At 37.5% G+C, this 16,792-nt stretch overlaps 1 protein-coding gene and 1 pseudogene across 2 annotated transcripts in view; one reads left to right on the top strand and one right to left on the bottom strand.

Annotated features, from left to right (window-relative positions):
- CLCN5 (chloride voltage-gated channel 5) overlaps positions 1–16,792 on the bottom strand; it is a 152,914-nt gene that overhangs the window by 110,213 nt on the left and 25,909 nt on the right. The window lies entirely within an intron of this gene.
- Positions 10,569–10,687, top strand: LOC118608229 (annotated as a pseudogene).

The raw sequence follows: 16,792 nt of genomic DNA, 5'->3' as shown, positions 1-16,792 counted from the left end.
AACAAATGGTGCTGAAAAAAACTGAGGAAATAACATGCAGAACAATGAAATTGGACCCCTATCTCACACCACCCACAAAAATTCACTTGAAATGGATCAAAGACTTAAACAGAAGATCTGATACCATAAAACTCCTAGGAGAAAAAGTAAGGAAGAAGCTCATCAATATTGGTCTCGGCAATGATATTTTTGAACATTACACCAAAAGCACAAACAACAAAAGCAAAAATTATTAAATGAGACTACACCAAACAAAAATTCTACACAGCCAAAAAAAAATTAACAAAATGAAAAGACAGCCTACGGAATGGAAGAAAATTTTTGCAAACTATGTATCAGATAAAAGGGTTAATATCCAAAATATATAAAGAATTCAGTCAACTTAACAAAAAAAATCTGATTTTAAAATGGGCATTTTTCCAAAAGGACATCAAAATGGCCAACAGACACATGAAAAAATGTTCAACATCCCTACACTTAACCAGTGCTTTATTCTGTCTCCTGGGAAATTTTAAAGGATCAGCTTACCCAAGATCACACCATTGGTTTACAACAGAGATAAAACTTGAACCCACGAAATTTGACACCAGTACCCATGGTCACAGAAGACCCTTTTGCACCCCGTCCCTTCTCCAAGTGATTGAGATCAGCTAGTTGTGGGCAACTGGAGAAGAGCAGCTGTCACAATCACAGCTGAATCAGCTTGGGGCTGGCTGGCACAGCCCTGCCCACCATCTGCTCCACACACTAAAATCAGCCTTTGCATAGCTCCACTCTTCACTCTTCGGAAAGAAAAGGAGCTAGGAGGAAATAGGGGGAGGTGGGGAATGAGGGAGAGAGGGGGAGACAGGGAGAGGAAAAAGGGAGAGAGGGAGAGAAGGGAGAGAGGGAGAGAAGCAGACCCTCCATAGAACTTGTTTGGGAGGAGTCTAAGTACATATTTTGAAAAGTTCCCTTGTGGTCCTTGTACAACCTTGGGTACTGACTTTAGTCTTAAAAAAGGAGGTATAAAGACATCTCAATGTCTTTAGGAAACTGATCACTATGGCAACTAAGTTACATGAAAATTACAGTGGACTTGCAGAAAAACATACCAGCTTTATAATTCTAGTCCTGACACTTATTTGTTGTCAGACCCTGGCCACATCATTTCACTTCTTTGAGCCTCAATTTCCTCGTCTATAAAGTGGGAACACCAACATTAATTTCTTTGACTTGTAAAGTGTGTTTAAGGATTCATTGCCTGACACACATATATTCATGAAGGTTTTTTTTTCAAGAGAAAAAAATAGGTCATCTATGCAAAATAACTGCTTTTAAGATACACACACATATGTGTGTATACATATACACACACACACACACACACACATATATATATATATATATATATATATATATATATATATATATATATATATATATATAATATGCAATGTTAGGGAGCATTTCCCTAACATATTCAATTTGTTAGAGAAACACACCTCTAACCCCAATACCCATCTTAACTCTCTCTACCCCCCAAAGTAGACAATGCTCTAAAATATTTTTCTCCCCTCCCCACCATTCAATAAAAAGTTTCTTTAGAAAACTGTCCTATCCAAATAACAATCCAAATAAAATATAGGAAATTCACAGGATGGCTCTGAGATACCACTCTGAGTGTCTACTATTTATGACACTTTTCCCTTAAAGGAGTCCTTTTCTCCCACATTGTCTTATCAATATCCTTGGCTTCTTTAATGAGGCTTAAGAACAATTTCTGTTTCTGTCTTGAAATTTTTTTACTGTTTTCTCCCCAGAGAACCAATATTAGCCTAAGTGCACCTGCCTGGCTTTTCCTAAGATCTCAAATTCCACCAAACCACCCTGCCCCAAGCAGAATAAACTGGTAATAGAATCAATTTTACCTTTGCTGCCATAACAAAATGCTGCCTACTGCTCTGGCATAATATTTGAAAATGCCTTTTTATTTATTGTGACAGCAGAATACTTCACTGTAAAAATAGTTAAGTACACAGACAAAGCTTGTTCTTCCTTCAAAGGAAGAAAGTAAAAAGCATAAGAGCCTCTGTGTTAGCAGGATGAGAATACTGGAAAGTTATTCCCATGAGCCTAACATTCTATTTGAATTTTATAAAGCAGTTATTTTGCATAGATGATTGCAAACTAAAAGATTTCAGATCCCCCATACTCAAACCTTTCCTTCTTAACAGCATTATGCTCACTTTCCTCTGTTTCAGGAGTCTTAACAATAGTGTCTTGCCTCCCTTTGGCTGTTCTCATATTCGGCAACTCCTCAAGAATATGTGATACCAATGACCATTTCCACTCTGGAAACCATCACTTCCTGTGACTTGTTTAGACGTTATTCCTTGACCACTCCCACTCTGGCTTCTCTTGGAATTCTGGTGCGGGCTCTGTTACCAATCAGGTTTTGACTTTAGAAGTGGTTCTCAAACTTCAGCCTGCATCAGAATACCATGGAGGCCTTGCTCAAACAGTGCTTGGCCCTAACCACACAATTTCTCCTTCAGTGGCTTTGGGGTATGACCCTAGAATTGGCCTAACAGTTCCCAGGTGATGCTGACACTGTCAGGCTGGGGGCACAGGGCACACTTTGAGAATCACTGCTCTAGGTTAAAAAAAAAGCTAAACTAGATTAGACAAGGATTTCTTAACCTAAGTGCTACTGACATTTTGGGCTGGATAGCTCTTTGTTTAGCAGCATCCTTGACCTCTACTGGATGCCAGGAACCACCTGCCCCCACCCCCTACCACCAACTATGACAACTACAAATGTCTCCACACATTGTCAAATATTCTGGGATGGGGGAGAGGGAAAATCACCCCAGATTAAGCACCCCTGACAAGCAGGCTCCTTTTCTATGAAGTGATAAATCCTCCTCCTCTTATTTATAAGACGCAAATTTTTCTCAAAATATGGTCATTTTTGTTTAGTTCATCCATGCATCCATCCTACTGTGTGTCAGACATTCTTGGTGGGGGGGGTGGCTACTCAGGTTGATGAACATGTCCCTGCTCTTAGGGCACTTACAATTAATAGGAGAGACAGTGTGATCAGTAAACCCGGGAAACTGTAGGGACATGGAACAGGGAGATCATGGCAGGTTTTCTGAAAGATGATAATAAAGATGAGCAGGAGGAGGCCAGACAAAGGGATCAGGAAGGAGAATTCCAAGTAGAGGGCATGGCATATTCAAAGGCATGGGGGCAGCAAAGCACAAGACTCAGGGAACTACCAGTTGATTGTTCCACGTAGCTGCTGGCAATCACTTTCTTCCCTTATAGGATGGGGGAAAGTGGAGGGAAACAATATTATCAACTCTTTAATCATTTTATCTCCTATATCCATCCCTGAGAATTCTATGTCCTTCCCCCATTTGTACCTTAAGTTATAGCCATTTTGAACTTCTTTATACTAACCTCAGAGCCATGTAGAATCAATCTTCTTCTCCACACACATGAATTAAAGATTTCTCTTCTGTTATGACACTGATTACATTTGATTATAATTTTTTTTCTGTCTGCCAGACTAACCCCACAAGCTCCATTAAGGCAGGGAACCATGGCTATCTCTGTATTTTGGCAGCCTGCACTGTGCCACTCAAATATCAGTTGAATAAATGATATCCTCAAATTCCATATGTCCCAAACTAAACACTGAACAATACCTCCCTTTCCTAAACCAGGTTTTACTCCTGTATTTACCTACCATCTCTTCCACCTCCCACATACCCCCATTCACATAGTCTCACAAAATCTTAGCATTATCTTTCACTTCTTTTTTCTCACTCCATATATATATCTTGGTGTCTCCAGTGAGAAACAAGATCTGTCCTCTGAACCTCAAATACTTCATCTGAGAGACGGTCTATGAAAAGGGCATAGACATTGGAATCAAACAGAAGTAGGCTCATCTTACTTCTGCCTCTTAATTGCAAGGTGTTTCTGAACAATAGTCTCGGAGCTTTAGATTCCTCTTCTTTAATTGGGTTTAACAGCACCAACCTTATTATATAAGGTTGCTATGAAGTTAAATATGAAGTACTTAGCACTTCAATATTATTCAATAAATGTTTCCTTTCCCTTTGCAACATCCCCAGCAGGAGTAAGAAGCAGGCAGGAAGAAAAGTAAAGAGCTAAATAGGAAGGTCAATAAAATGGGACAAAGTGAGAGGGACAGCATAAAAAGCCAAAAAAATAAAATAAAATTTAATTCTCTGAAAGAGCCACATTTACTTTTCTACCGTTTTTCTTCTCTCAATATTTGACACATAACATTTATGCTAATCAAGGAAGACCGTGATATCCAAGGGAAATGAAAACATATGTCCACCGAAATCCTTGTATATAAATGTTCATAGTAGCATTTATTCATAATAGCAAACAAGTAGAAACAGCCCCCTAACATCCATCGACTGGTGACTGGATTAACAAAATATGATCTATCAAGACAATGAAATATTATTGGGCAATAGAAAATAATGAAGTACTGTCACATACTATGACCTGGATGAACCTTGAAAGCATGCTGAGTGAAAGAGGCCAGACACAATAGACCACATACTATACCATTCTATTTATATGAGATATCTACAATAGGAAAATCTATGGAGACAGAAAGTAGATTAGTGGTTTCTTGGAACTGGGGAGTGACTACTAATGGGTAGGTAATTTCTTTTTGGTAGGAGACACAAATGTTCTGAAATTAGTGTGAATGTACTTAAGACCATTGAATGGAAGAGTTGATGGCATAAATAAACCTTATTAAAAAGGAAAATACAGAGAATAAAAGAACAGCTAGAGAAACAACAAAAATATCTCTTTTAAAAACATTTTTATTTTAAGACATTTTTATTCTGTGTATAGTGACTGTAATATTTCAAGTCTTTGGTACTAAGACTATGGTTCCAAGATTTTGTGAACCTTTATGCCATACATGGAAGATTGTCAAAGGTTTTCAGCCTCCTCCCAAAAGAAAGTGCACGTGGATGGTTACAGTCTGAATGGGCACTTCTTATTAATGTGTTTGTTATGTTTTTTTTTATGGTGAGTTGCAGTTTCTTCTATTTTCTTTAGTTTTATTAAATTTATTGAGGTGACATTAGTTAATAAAATTATATAGGTTTCAAGTATATAATTCCATAACACATCATCTGTAAAAAAAATTCTAATTGTTTCCTTCCCACATCCTAGTAGATCATCTTGTATGTCCCACTCCGAAGACTAAAGAGCAATTGTCTGGCTATGGAGAAAGGCTCTGACACTGGCCATGACAAGAACTCATGGACATTGCCAGAGAGGTTGGTGAGAGAACAAAGAGAGTCAGGTTTGAGTAGAAGCAAAGGGTCAGTTCCCTAGAGCAGTGCTTCCTAGACTTGAAGCTGCACATGCATCACCTTGGGGTCCTGTTTTCACAGGGCTGGTGTGGCTCTAAAATGGAAGAAAATTTAAATGCACTGTAATCAGTAAAATGCCATATAAATGTTGTTACACAATCAAGCCAAACATTTTTGAGGATGTAGGGTGCAGGTCCTTTTGAGAGGAGGAAGGGAAATGGCAGTCCTTTATCCTACTTTGTTTAAGAGAGGGTTTTGGAAAATAACAGCCACTTAACCTCAGTGAGCCACAGGGTTTTCAAATTTATATGGTGGAAGTATCTCGCACAGATTTTAGAATCATACAATCTTAAATTGCTTTAAAATTCACAAAATAGAAAAGTCATATGTAAACAGCTAAAAGCTTATTCAACAAGGTCACTTGGTGTGCAAAGAGTACAGACTCTGGGGTCAGAAACCCTGGGGTTGAGGCCCAGGTCCAACACTTGCTAAGCTTTATATCTTTAGTGAATTCCTCAGCATTTCTTCATATTTAATATGGGTGGAGAAAACATATCTTGCCTGTTTCACAAGGCAGTAATTGATCAAAGACAAACTGTGAAAAATCCAGAGCTAACATCATAACTAATCGTGAAAGTTTGAATACTTTCCCCTTAAAATCAGGAAGAACACAAGATGCACAACCTCACAGCTTCTATTCAATACAGTACTGGAAGTCCTAGAGAGGGCAATTAGGCTGGAAAAAGGCATCCATGTTGGAAAGTAAGAAGTAAAACTATCTGTAAATACAGATGACATGCTCATATATACAGAAAACCCTAAGGAATTCACTAAAACAAAATAGAACTAATAAATGAGTTCAGCAAGGCTGCAGAACACAATGTCAATGTATGAAATTCAATAGCATCTTTATACACTAGTAATCAACAATCTGAAATAAAATTAAGAAAACAATTACATTTATAATACCATCAAAATAATAAAATAGTAATGCATTTAACAAAAGAAGCACAAAATTCATACTCCAAAAACTCTAAAACGTTCTTAAAAGAAATTAAACAAGACCTAAATAAATTGAAAGGCATCTCATGACAGACAATAACAACTGTTGGCAAGAATATAGAGAAATTAGAACTCTCATACATTGCTGCTGGGAATATAAAACAATGCAGCTGCTTTAGGGGAAAAAAGGTTGACAATTTCTCAAAATACTAAACACAGTTATAATATGACCCAGCAATTTCACTCCGTGATATATAGCCAAGACAAATGAAAATATGTAGCCACCAAAAAATTTATATAGCATTATTCATAATAGCCAAAAAGTGGAAGCATCCCAAAAGTCTATCAATCGATGAACAAAATGTGGCTTATCTACATAATGGAATATTATTCAGCCAAGAAAAAAATGAATGAAGTACTGTTAACATGGTACAACATAGATGAACCTTGAAAACATTATGTTGAAGAAGTAGCCACAAAAAATCACATAGTGTATGATTTCATTTGAAGAAAATTTCCAGAATAGGCAAATCTATAGACACAGGAAGTAGTTTAGTGGTGGCCTAGGGCTGGGGTGGAGGTAAGGGTAGTGAGATGGTTTGCTAATGGATACAGGGTTTCTTTTCAGGGTGATAAAAATGTTCTAAAATTAGATTGTGCTGATTGTTTCACAACTCTGCATATAATAAAAACCATTAAATTGTATACTATAGATAGGTTAATTATATGGTATGTAAATTATATCTTAATAAAGCTTTTTAAAATGTAAACAGTCTAAACAAACCAATTAAAGGCAGAAATCTATAGACTGCCTATAAAACCTATGCTGCCTATAAAAACCCAATTTAAATATAATGACACAGATAAAACTAAGAGGCAAACTAAAGCTACATTGAGATACCACTACATACCTACTAGAATGGTTAAAATTAAATACATTGACCATATCAAGTATTGGCAAGGATGTGGAGCAACTAAAACTCATTGACTGCCATTTCACATTCACATCAGCAACCACTTTGGAAAACAGGTTGGCAGTTTCTTAAAAAGTTATATGTACGCCTACCATATGATTCAATCATTCCTATCTTAGCTATTTACCCAAGAGAAATAAAAGCATGTCCATAGAAAGATTTACTCGCAAACATTTGTAGCAACTGAAAACAACTCCAGTGTCCATTAGCAGGAGAATGGATAAATTGTACTATGTCCATAGAGTAGGATAATAAAAATCAGTGAGTTATTCATACATGCAACATGGGTGAATTTCAAAATAATATGCTGAACAAAAGAAGCCAAACAAAAGAGACTACATAGTGTATGGTTCATTTACATAAAACTCTAAGAAATGCAAATTAACACATAGTGATAGAAAGCAGATGGGGGCCTGGCTGAGAGAGGAGGAATTAATGAAGAACTGGGGAGAAACTTTTGGAGGTGATGGATATTCTCATGATCTTGATCATGGTGATGGTATATATATATTTCAAAAGTTATCACAAAACTTATCACATTATACACTTTAAATATGGGCCATTTATTGTATGTCATTATGTCTCAATAACGCTTATTTAAAAAAATAGATTAAAGTCACATGTTCTCAAGGCCAAACAGAATCTCACAAATGATTAGAGCAACCCCAGGCAAATCCTTCAGCCCCTTTGTGACTTTGATCCTCCTGGTGTTAAGGTGAAGAGGACTATGATCCTGTGTGTTCACCTTCCAAATGGAACAAACAACACAAGACTGTTGAAGAACCTATTTCAATCCTGCTACTGGGTGCCCTGGAAGCACATATACTTTGTTGTATGTGACACAATTTTCAGCCATTCTGCATATTCATATAATTCAAGAAAGGTTTTTCCCTGAACTTTGGAGATGTGGTCACTAATAGACTTAGGCAAGATAAAGTCATCCCATGTGATGACTTTAGCAGCTGCTGAGGGAACAATGAAGAGAGGGCTTGTGGAACTGAACAGTGTGATGGCTAAAAGAATAAGCCTTAGAGATAAGTGCCTGGCACATAGTAAGCACTCAAAAAATGAGCAAAAAAATGATAAAAATGATAAAATTTGAAAATAAATACCATTAATTCAGAATTTGTCATAATCTAGATTAGAGTTGGGTAGAAAACTATCTTTATACAGGAGCAAAGAAGTTTGATAAACACATCAATAGCATAAGCAGGATTTCAGGGTGCATGAAAAATCCCCATAAGCAAATTAACCTTACAGGTCTCTCAGAAAGAACCTATATGCAGCTTAATACACATAGCACAAACTGCAGAAACAGACTACCTATATTGGAATCTCAACATCAGGGCTTAATAGTCTTGTAACCTTGGACAAGGTGCTAAAGATCCATGTGACTTGGTTTTCTCCAACTATAAAATGAAGGTGAAAAGAGTAACTACATCATAGGGATGTTGGGGGTATTACTGAGTTTAGCACAAACCCCGGCACTAAATGCTACTTGTTTATTAAAGCTATAGCTGGCAAAAGTCTGTTTCAAGCTACACGTTTTGCTAAAATACACTGGCTTTGCTTACAATTGAATGGAATTAATGAAGTTTCTTTTCAAAAGTAATCTCTCACCTACTCTTCTTGTGACAGCTCTTTAAAAAGAACATATCTTGTTAAGTGGTTTGATGCTGTAATTCATCAAAAAAGCTCAATTACTCAAAATATCATTTGACATTTTTTGGCACATAGTTGGTGCTCAATAAATGGCTACTGAACAAATACTCTTCCAGACCAAAGTGAATTTATCATACTTAATATTATGTTGTAGTCAGTTAAAAATAGAACATGCATCACATCAAAATAGGAAATAAAGGACCCAAAAGAGGTAGAGTTACCACATAACCAGTTAACCAACTTCGATGAAGTTGTTGAAGATAAGAAAGGTGCAGTTTACGCAAATTCAGAAGAATTAAGGCTTCGATTTCAGCCAAAATGATGATGCAATACAGGCATTCTTTAGCACTTTTTGGTGATAACAAGTAAAAAGACAGATTTAATGGTCCACAAACAGAAGAACATGGACCATATCCTAAATAGCCTCACTGGGAAACAGGTCTTCAAAGTAACTGACATGGAATTCCCCTGTCATTCCTCTTTTGAGGGGAATACTGACCTGGTTTGTAATATTTGTCCTGAGATACCATCCAAGGAAGGAAATCAAATTCCTTTTTTACTAATTTAAGGCCAGAAAAAAAAAGAAAGAAATAGCTCCTTGTTCTGAGTGGTCCAGGCAAGCAGAAGTTGAAAGCATCTTCTACACAGTTAACAAGGAAAATGCCTTCAAAAGAAGTTGCCAAGTGGTTACTGCTCTGTCCTAGGTAATGCTAGACATTTCTGTTTCTTCTCCTTTCTAGACTACTTTTATGGTTCTATGATGGTCACCCATTCTAACAGTCTCTTCTTAAATCCTAATCAGACCCTCCCCAACCCTCAAATCAGATACTTCACTAAGAAGAGAGATCAATGAATGCAAACTTTTTTGTTCTTTGCTTCTCCAGTCTCAAGGGAAAGGGCTATTTTTCCAGTATGGCTTATTCATTTTGGCTTCTAGCCTTTTACACAGAATCACTTGCCCTCACTCCCTACCCAATCCCAACTCAAACACTTTCTTAAAAATATTTTTAAACCAATAAATGTCTCTTACTTCTTTCACCACTCACTTCCTTTTGGAGTCACTGTCTGGCTGCTCATGAAGTCTGCATACTTTTACCACCATGACACAGGTATGTCAAGTCCCTAATTTCATTCTTAATACTGCATTTTTTGCTCATGCTATTAACTCTAGGCTAAGACAGCACCATATTCATCTGTTATCAGCACTATACCTGGGATGAGCCAGGAAGGTGGTGGAGGCCTTCATTCTCAAGGCAGGAAATACGGAACTGAGCCAGGCTTGAACTTAAATAAATAGGCCTCCTGTTTAAATAAACAAGCAGTCTTTTCTACAATTTGTGCTATGTGTATTAAGCTGCATATAGGTTCTTTCTGAGAAACCTGTAAGGTTAATTTGCTTACGGGAATTTTTTATGCCCCCTGAAATCCTGCTTATGCTATTGATGTGTTTATCAAACTTCTTTGCTCCTGTATAAAGATAGTTTCTACCCAACTCTAAAAAAATGGGTATTTTCTCATTTGGAGAAATCCCAAGATAAGACTGACATTTAAAATTTTATCAGCTAGAGTCTACAGCCATGCTACCCTGAACACACCTGATCTCATCTGATCGTGAAAGCTAAGCAGGGTCGGGCCTGGTTAGTACTTGGATGGGAGACCATCTAGGAAGAACAGGTGCTGTGGGCATTAAAAAAATTTATCAGCTAGAGACCACCAAGAACAAGCCTGTAGACCAACAAAGTCCAATTTATTCACACATCACAACAGAGGGCACTCCAGAGGAACCATGGGATGCCACTTGACAAGAAGGAGAAGGGAAGCATCTTTTGGGTTCCTGTTAAATGATTCTGAGAGTGGTCTAAGGAAAGTGGGGATAAATTCTGGATTGGTCATTATTTCTGCAACAGGATTAGAAGAAGTGGAGAAATACTAGGGGTTGGGTGCTGTTCTGAGGCAAGGGAAGCTCAGCAACTGGGAATCCCCAGTAATAGGGAATAATAGAGTGGGTCTGGGATATCATTGACACAGCAGTATTCACTAAAAGAGAGTACCTTTATGGCTTTTTACAACTGCTGCATGACTTTGGGAGAAGCAGTATTTCCTATTAACTTTGCAGTTGTCTTTATCTATGTCAAGCCTCCCATCCCAATTAACAGTAAGTTTGCCTTTGTTGTTGTTGCTGCTGCTGTTGTTGTTGTTGTTCCAGTCCCAGTGGATTCTCTAGTCCTGATGTTTTTTGACTCATTAAGATGGATATGGATTCTGTACATCTCCCAGTTTATCTTTAGTCCTGCAAATGTTTAGATCTAGGCATAAGTTATACGACCAAGAATAACCTGGACTATACCTACCTAAAAGTTTAGGTAGAAAACTGAAGACTTCAGGGACATGTGGAAGCTTTTCACCTATTCTTCCTGTTGAAGGTCTTAACTTTTGACTAGAATTTAAGATATGGGAAAATGAATATCTTGCTATTTAGATGATGTCAAAGAATAGGATATAGTTTTCCTGGGCAATCGCTTAAGATCTCAGAATGACAGACTTCTGACAAGGGAAGGAGGAAATTTCACATGGACCAAAAAGAAAAGATTTTGCTGAAGATTCATTAACATAAATGTAGACTTAAAGGAAATTGTTAAAGGAAGGGAAAAATCACCAAAAATGTAACACAGAAAGAAAAACCATGGTGGATGAGAGATACCCACTACTCTTCAGGAGAAAACTAAACAAAAGAGCTAGAAATCATGCCTAGGTCTGAAGAAGTCCACAGACTGATTTAACAGGGTAGTAGCAACAAAGTCACTAGGGCACTTGAAACACTAAAAAGTAAATATGATCTCACAGTTATCATCAAAAGCTAGTAAAAAGACATCTGGCACTAGATCACAGAAAGCAGTAGAGTGTAGTGTCTAAGGAGAGGTTTAAAGCCAAGCTGACCAGAGTTCAGCTCCCTGTGCTGCCTCTTGTCATGTGATCTTGGTTAAGACACTTACCCTCTCTGAACCTTCTTCATTGGCCCATCTGTAAAATAGGTATTAAAATACTTCACTAAGCTGTTATAAAGATTAAACTTTATAATGCATGTAAATATCTAGCATAGTGCATAGTGTAGAGTAAGCATTCAAAAGGTTGCCACTATCATTACCATTATCATCATAATTTGTAGTAAAAAGGTGGTATTTTCTTATGGAATTCAACAAATGAGATGGTGGAAATATGGTTAATAACAGTTAGTTGAGAATAAAAGCAAAGAGAAAAAAGCGATGTTAGATCACACAATGAACTTCCCTAGAACAGAAGAAAGGCCTAATATTAAATTCCATACCCTCGCCCTCATACTTCTTTTCCTCTCTAATCAGGCATGGGCAACACACACACACCCCGCCCCCCACCCCACTTTCTCTCCTCTGTTTTTGGTATCTCAAGACATCCAATCCAACCGATCTAAATTTAGAAGTCAATGCTGCTGACCTATGAGAGGTCAGTTTTTAGTAAAAGGAAGGGTTCACAAGCCAGAATTTATGAACTGAAGACTGAAAGATAAGGATAGATGGCTCTTTTAAGAAATTTTCAGATAAAATGAAAGAAAGATATCCCATTAGTCGGTGGGGATGGTAGGATTAAAAGATTTGGGGAAGTAGGTGAAAGAGGGATTCTTGGATATGTTTGCAGAGAGAAGAAAAAGAGCTCTTGGAGAAAAATACTAAAGATGTAAGATAGAGAAAGGAGAGATTAATGGAATAGAATATTTTAAAGGAGGCATTTGGGAATAATTGAAAAGACAGGTGAGCCTTGGGGAAAAATGATACACAAAGAATGAAGATAAAAGTAGCCATAGAAATAAATGTTTTGAGGAAAAGAGAGAGTCTGTAACCAATGGGCTGTTTTCAGGGAAGTATATAACTAGATTATCTGCTGAGTGGAGTTGGGGATAGGGAGGGCTAAATTAGGGCATCAGAGGAGTATACTAAGAAAATAGAACAGATGCTGTGGGAAATTGGAAAAGGAACCAACCAAGAATGTGTAAAAAAGGATTAGTAAACAGCCATTGAGGATGCAGCTGTGATCAGAAATCACAGTCTGGTCATGGACATAATCTGCATGGTGAAATGATTTTCCTGAGTACTACTCAGCAGTCTGGGAACAGGACAGAAGAAAACATATGCTAAAGTCCATCTAGGTTTGGAGATTAGCAGGACAGGTGCAGGGAATAAGAGGGATATGAGAGAATCGAGGATACTGGTGGGAATTAATATCAAATGACCGTCAGGGTTGAGTGCAGGTGTGAAATGGCTGATTGAGTGGGAAAGACCATAGTGTCAGGACAGGATTGAAGTCAGCAAGAAAAGAGAAGGGATTAAAAGTGTCAATGAGGTCAAAGAGGTTCTGTGAGAGTAAGGGGATGGGGAATGTGAAAGGCTAGAAGTATTAGTTAAAAAGCAGAATTTCAGAGTTTGAAATACAGAAGTAGAACAGTTCAAGTTGGTGGCAAGGCACAAAGTGTGGCCATATGAAGAAGCTACTGAAGAAGAGCAAAAATGAAGGTTATATTGTTGGAGGTCAAGGAAGTGTCATGCTGGAGTATTTGATGATGCATCAGTGTGGCCAGTGACATAGTCTAGGATGATGCCAGGAATTAGGATAGCAAAAAATACTAAACTAGGTGCAAGAGGCAACAAAGAATGGGTGTAACAATGATGTAATCGGTGATGATGATGTGAGTTAATATACTACCCAATGGCATGCATATTAAAGAAAAGGGAAAAGCAAAGTTGTTGAATTACCTAGCACCAGAAACTAGTTTTGAGATTGAGGAATTATGGAAGAATGAGCAGCTTCCATTTAAGAGGGTAGTGAAGAAAATAGTGTAATCAAAGCAAAGAGTTCCAGAAAAAATGGGTGAGAATATATGGACATTTATGCACCAAAGAACAGGTGTTCTGCAGGGCACAGGAGATCTGAGAAGGGAGAGTCAGACAGGAAACAATACACCTATCAAAGGGGAAGGGTTGTGCTGATCTTACAAGAGGGAAATTTCACCCTTTAAAATGCTGAAGAAGCAGCAAGAGGAACTACAACTCTGTATAAATTTCACCAAAAAGAAGAACTGATTGGTAAAAGTAGAAGTGAAAGAAACTTGGAAATATGGCCAAGTCATCTTAAATACATTGGGTAATGAATGACCAGACAAAAAAAGTGATAGGTACAAAGGTAGTCCCCAGATATTAGGAACGAAATTTTCTACAAGAGACCACAGTGACTCTTACATACACTACTGTTTAAGAGAAATTTAAAAAAAGATTTTGGGGGAAAAAATCCTCATAATTTCATCAACCCCTCACAATCTTGAAGGAAAAAAAGGAGAAATGACTAAGCAACACAATGTAGCTACACTAGAAACACGCTGACAAACTACTAGAACTAATGTAGTTATAGTAGCTCAGATATTTCAAGGTAAGATCATAGACCCTAAGTAGAAGATATATGTGAACAGGTGACAGAGAGCAAATGAGCAAGCAAGAATACCAGTGGGATGACTTGGCTCCTATTTCTATTTCATCTTAAATAACGATAGCTTTCAAATTGGAAACAATAGCAAAAATGTGAATAATAGTTCGTCAGAGCCCAACAGATGCTGAGATACTGAGAACAAGTAGTTTAAAATGAATTTGGGTCTGTGGACCCACATCAAGGGTATCCCATGGTATTGAGCTAACCGACATTCCTGATTAAGAAGCCATTGCTGATAATCTCTGAAAAATCAAGGCCAACAACAAAAATGAAGGAAGACTAGTTTGACAACAGCCCAATTTTCAAAAGCCAGACATTTCTAAAAGGAGCTCAGAAATCAAGGCTGCTGATCTTGATAGAAAAACAATGTAGTAGTGAGACTGGTAGACTGAGATAATGCCACTGACGAAGGGTCTTTGAGTTTCAGTAAGTAGTTAAAGACACTTTCTCATAGAATACATTCACACAAGACTTTGAGATGTGCTCTGCACTGTTACACAAGTAGGTTGATTTATGACTGAATAACGTTATTCAAAAAGAATGCAAATGGAATCCTATTCAACAATAAAAAGGAACAAACTCGATAAATGGAACAACTTGGATGAACCTCAAGGAAATTATGCTGAGTGAAAAAAAAAGCCTATCTAAAAGGATACAAATGTATCCCTCATCTATAAAACCAGAGAGGTGATGGAGGGAAAAGTTGTTTTTTGACCTCATACCTCATCCCAAAGGAAATGCTAGACAGATTTAAGATTTAAATATGATTAAAATAATAAATACAGCTATGAGAAACAGGTCCACCCCTGACATTTACAAGGCCAGAAGCAAGAATATAAATATAAGCTCACAATCCCCCCCTTTTGCCCCCTCCCCTGATCTCCCTCCTTCCTATATGATTAGGGACCTTGGGCATATATGTGTGTACCACCCAGTCCACATATCCAAGCTCTACCCACATTTCTTCCATCAAACAACTACCCCCGAGAACTAGGAGAACTCACACCTATGGAACAGTGCCCCCTCTTAGGAAGACAGACCCAAGAAGAGGCCCTTGGAAGCCCTGGAAGCAGACTGAGCAGGGAATTCTCAGCTTCAAAGCACCTGGAGTATGGTCTGAAAGGAAAAGGCAGGAGTTCTGGGTGGGTACGTCTCCTTGACCCTTTGAAGTCCCTGCCCTATGATGAGAGACATGTAAAGTATAAACCATAAAGGAAAGGCTGGTGCATTTAACTATATACAAATCAAAAGTTGTGGATGTTAAAAATGAATCAATCATAAAACAAATATCAAAACTGAGAAGAAATATGTGTAACATTATAACAGAATGACTATCCTTAATTAACTCAAATTAGTTCAAAAGTGACTACCCAATAAGGTATTAGCAATAATATAAGCATATGAAGAAAACTCAACCTCACTCATAATTAAAGGAACAGACTACAACAAAAAGCTCTTTTTCACTTATCAAACTGACATTTTCCAAAAAATAATACACAGTTTGGCAAGAGTACGAGAGTGTAAACTCATCAATTTTTACCCTCCTATCTATCCAATCTATATTTTATGATTTATATCAAAGAAACAGTTAAGGATGTGACAAAGAGGATGTTTACTGCAATACTGGTAATGACAGAGAACAACCAGAAACAACTTAAATGTCTCAAAATGGGATTGGTTAAATAAATCATGGTACATTAATACAATGGAATAGTCAAAAGTGTTATTACAGATGAAGAGCTGACAATGTAGAAATATGTCCATGATGTAAAGATGAAAAAAGGAAGTTCATAAAGTGGTATAATTCATTTTATTGTTAAAGTTACACACACACACAATCTAGAATGCTATTGGCAAGTATTAAAAATGTTCTCTCGATTATGAACAAAATACTCTACTGTGGTTCCACATTGGCCCTGTGTAGTCTAACATGATGAAGCCTTCAATCTTCCTGCCCAATATTAGGGCTCCAGATGTATGTGTCCAGCTGCCTACCGATATCTCCTTCAGAGATCAAACATCTCCAAAACTAAACACATGTCTCACAACCCTATCATTCTCCCAAAGCTTTCACCTGAGCATCTGTTAGAAACTTTCAGAAAACTCCCACCTTATCCTTAAAATAATTAAAAAATGAATGGGAGGATCCTGGGAAACATGGTGGAGTGAGAGATGACCCCAGATCTCTCCCCTTGAAACAACAGGGAGCTAGACATCTAAAACTCAACAAAAAGCACCCAAACTGCACACCAGCATATCCGAGCATGGGATCTGTACATA

The sequence above is a fragment of the Rousettus aegyptiacus genome, unplaced genomic scaffold (assembly GCF_014176215.1).
Source record: "Rousettus aegyptiacus isolate mRouAeg1 unplaced genomic scaffold, mRouAeg1.p scaffold_m13_p_9, whole genome shotgun sequence".
Classification (NCBI taxonomy): Eukaryota; Metazoa; Chordata; class Mammalia; order Chiroptera; family Pteropodidae; genus Rousettus; species Rousettus aegyptiacus.
This window is presented reverse-complemented; position numbering and strand designations above follow the sequence as displayed.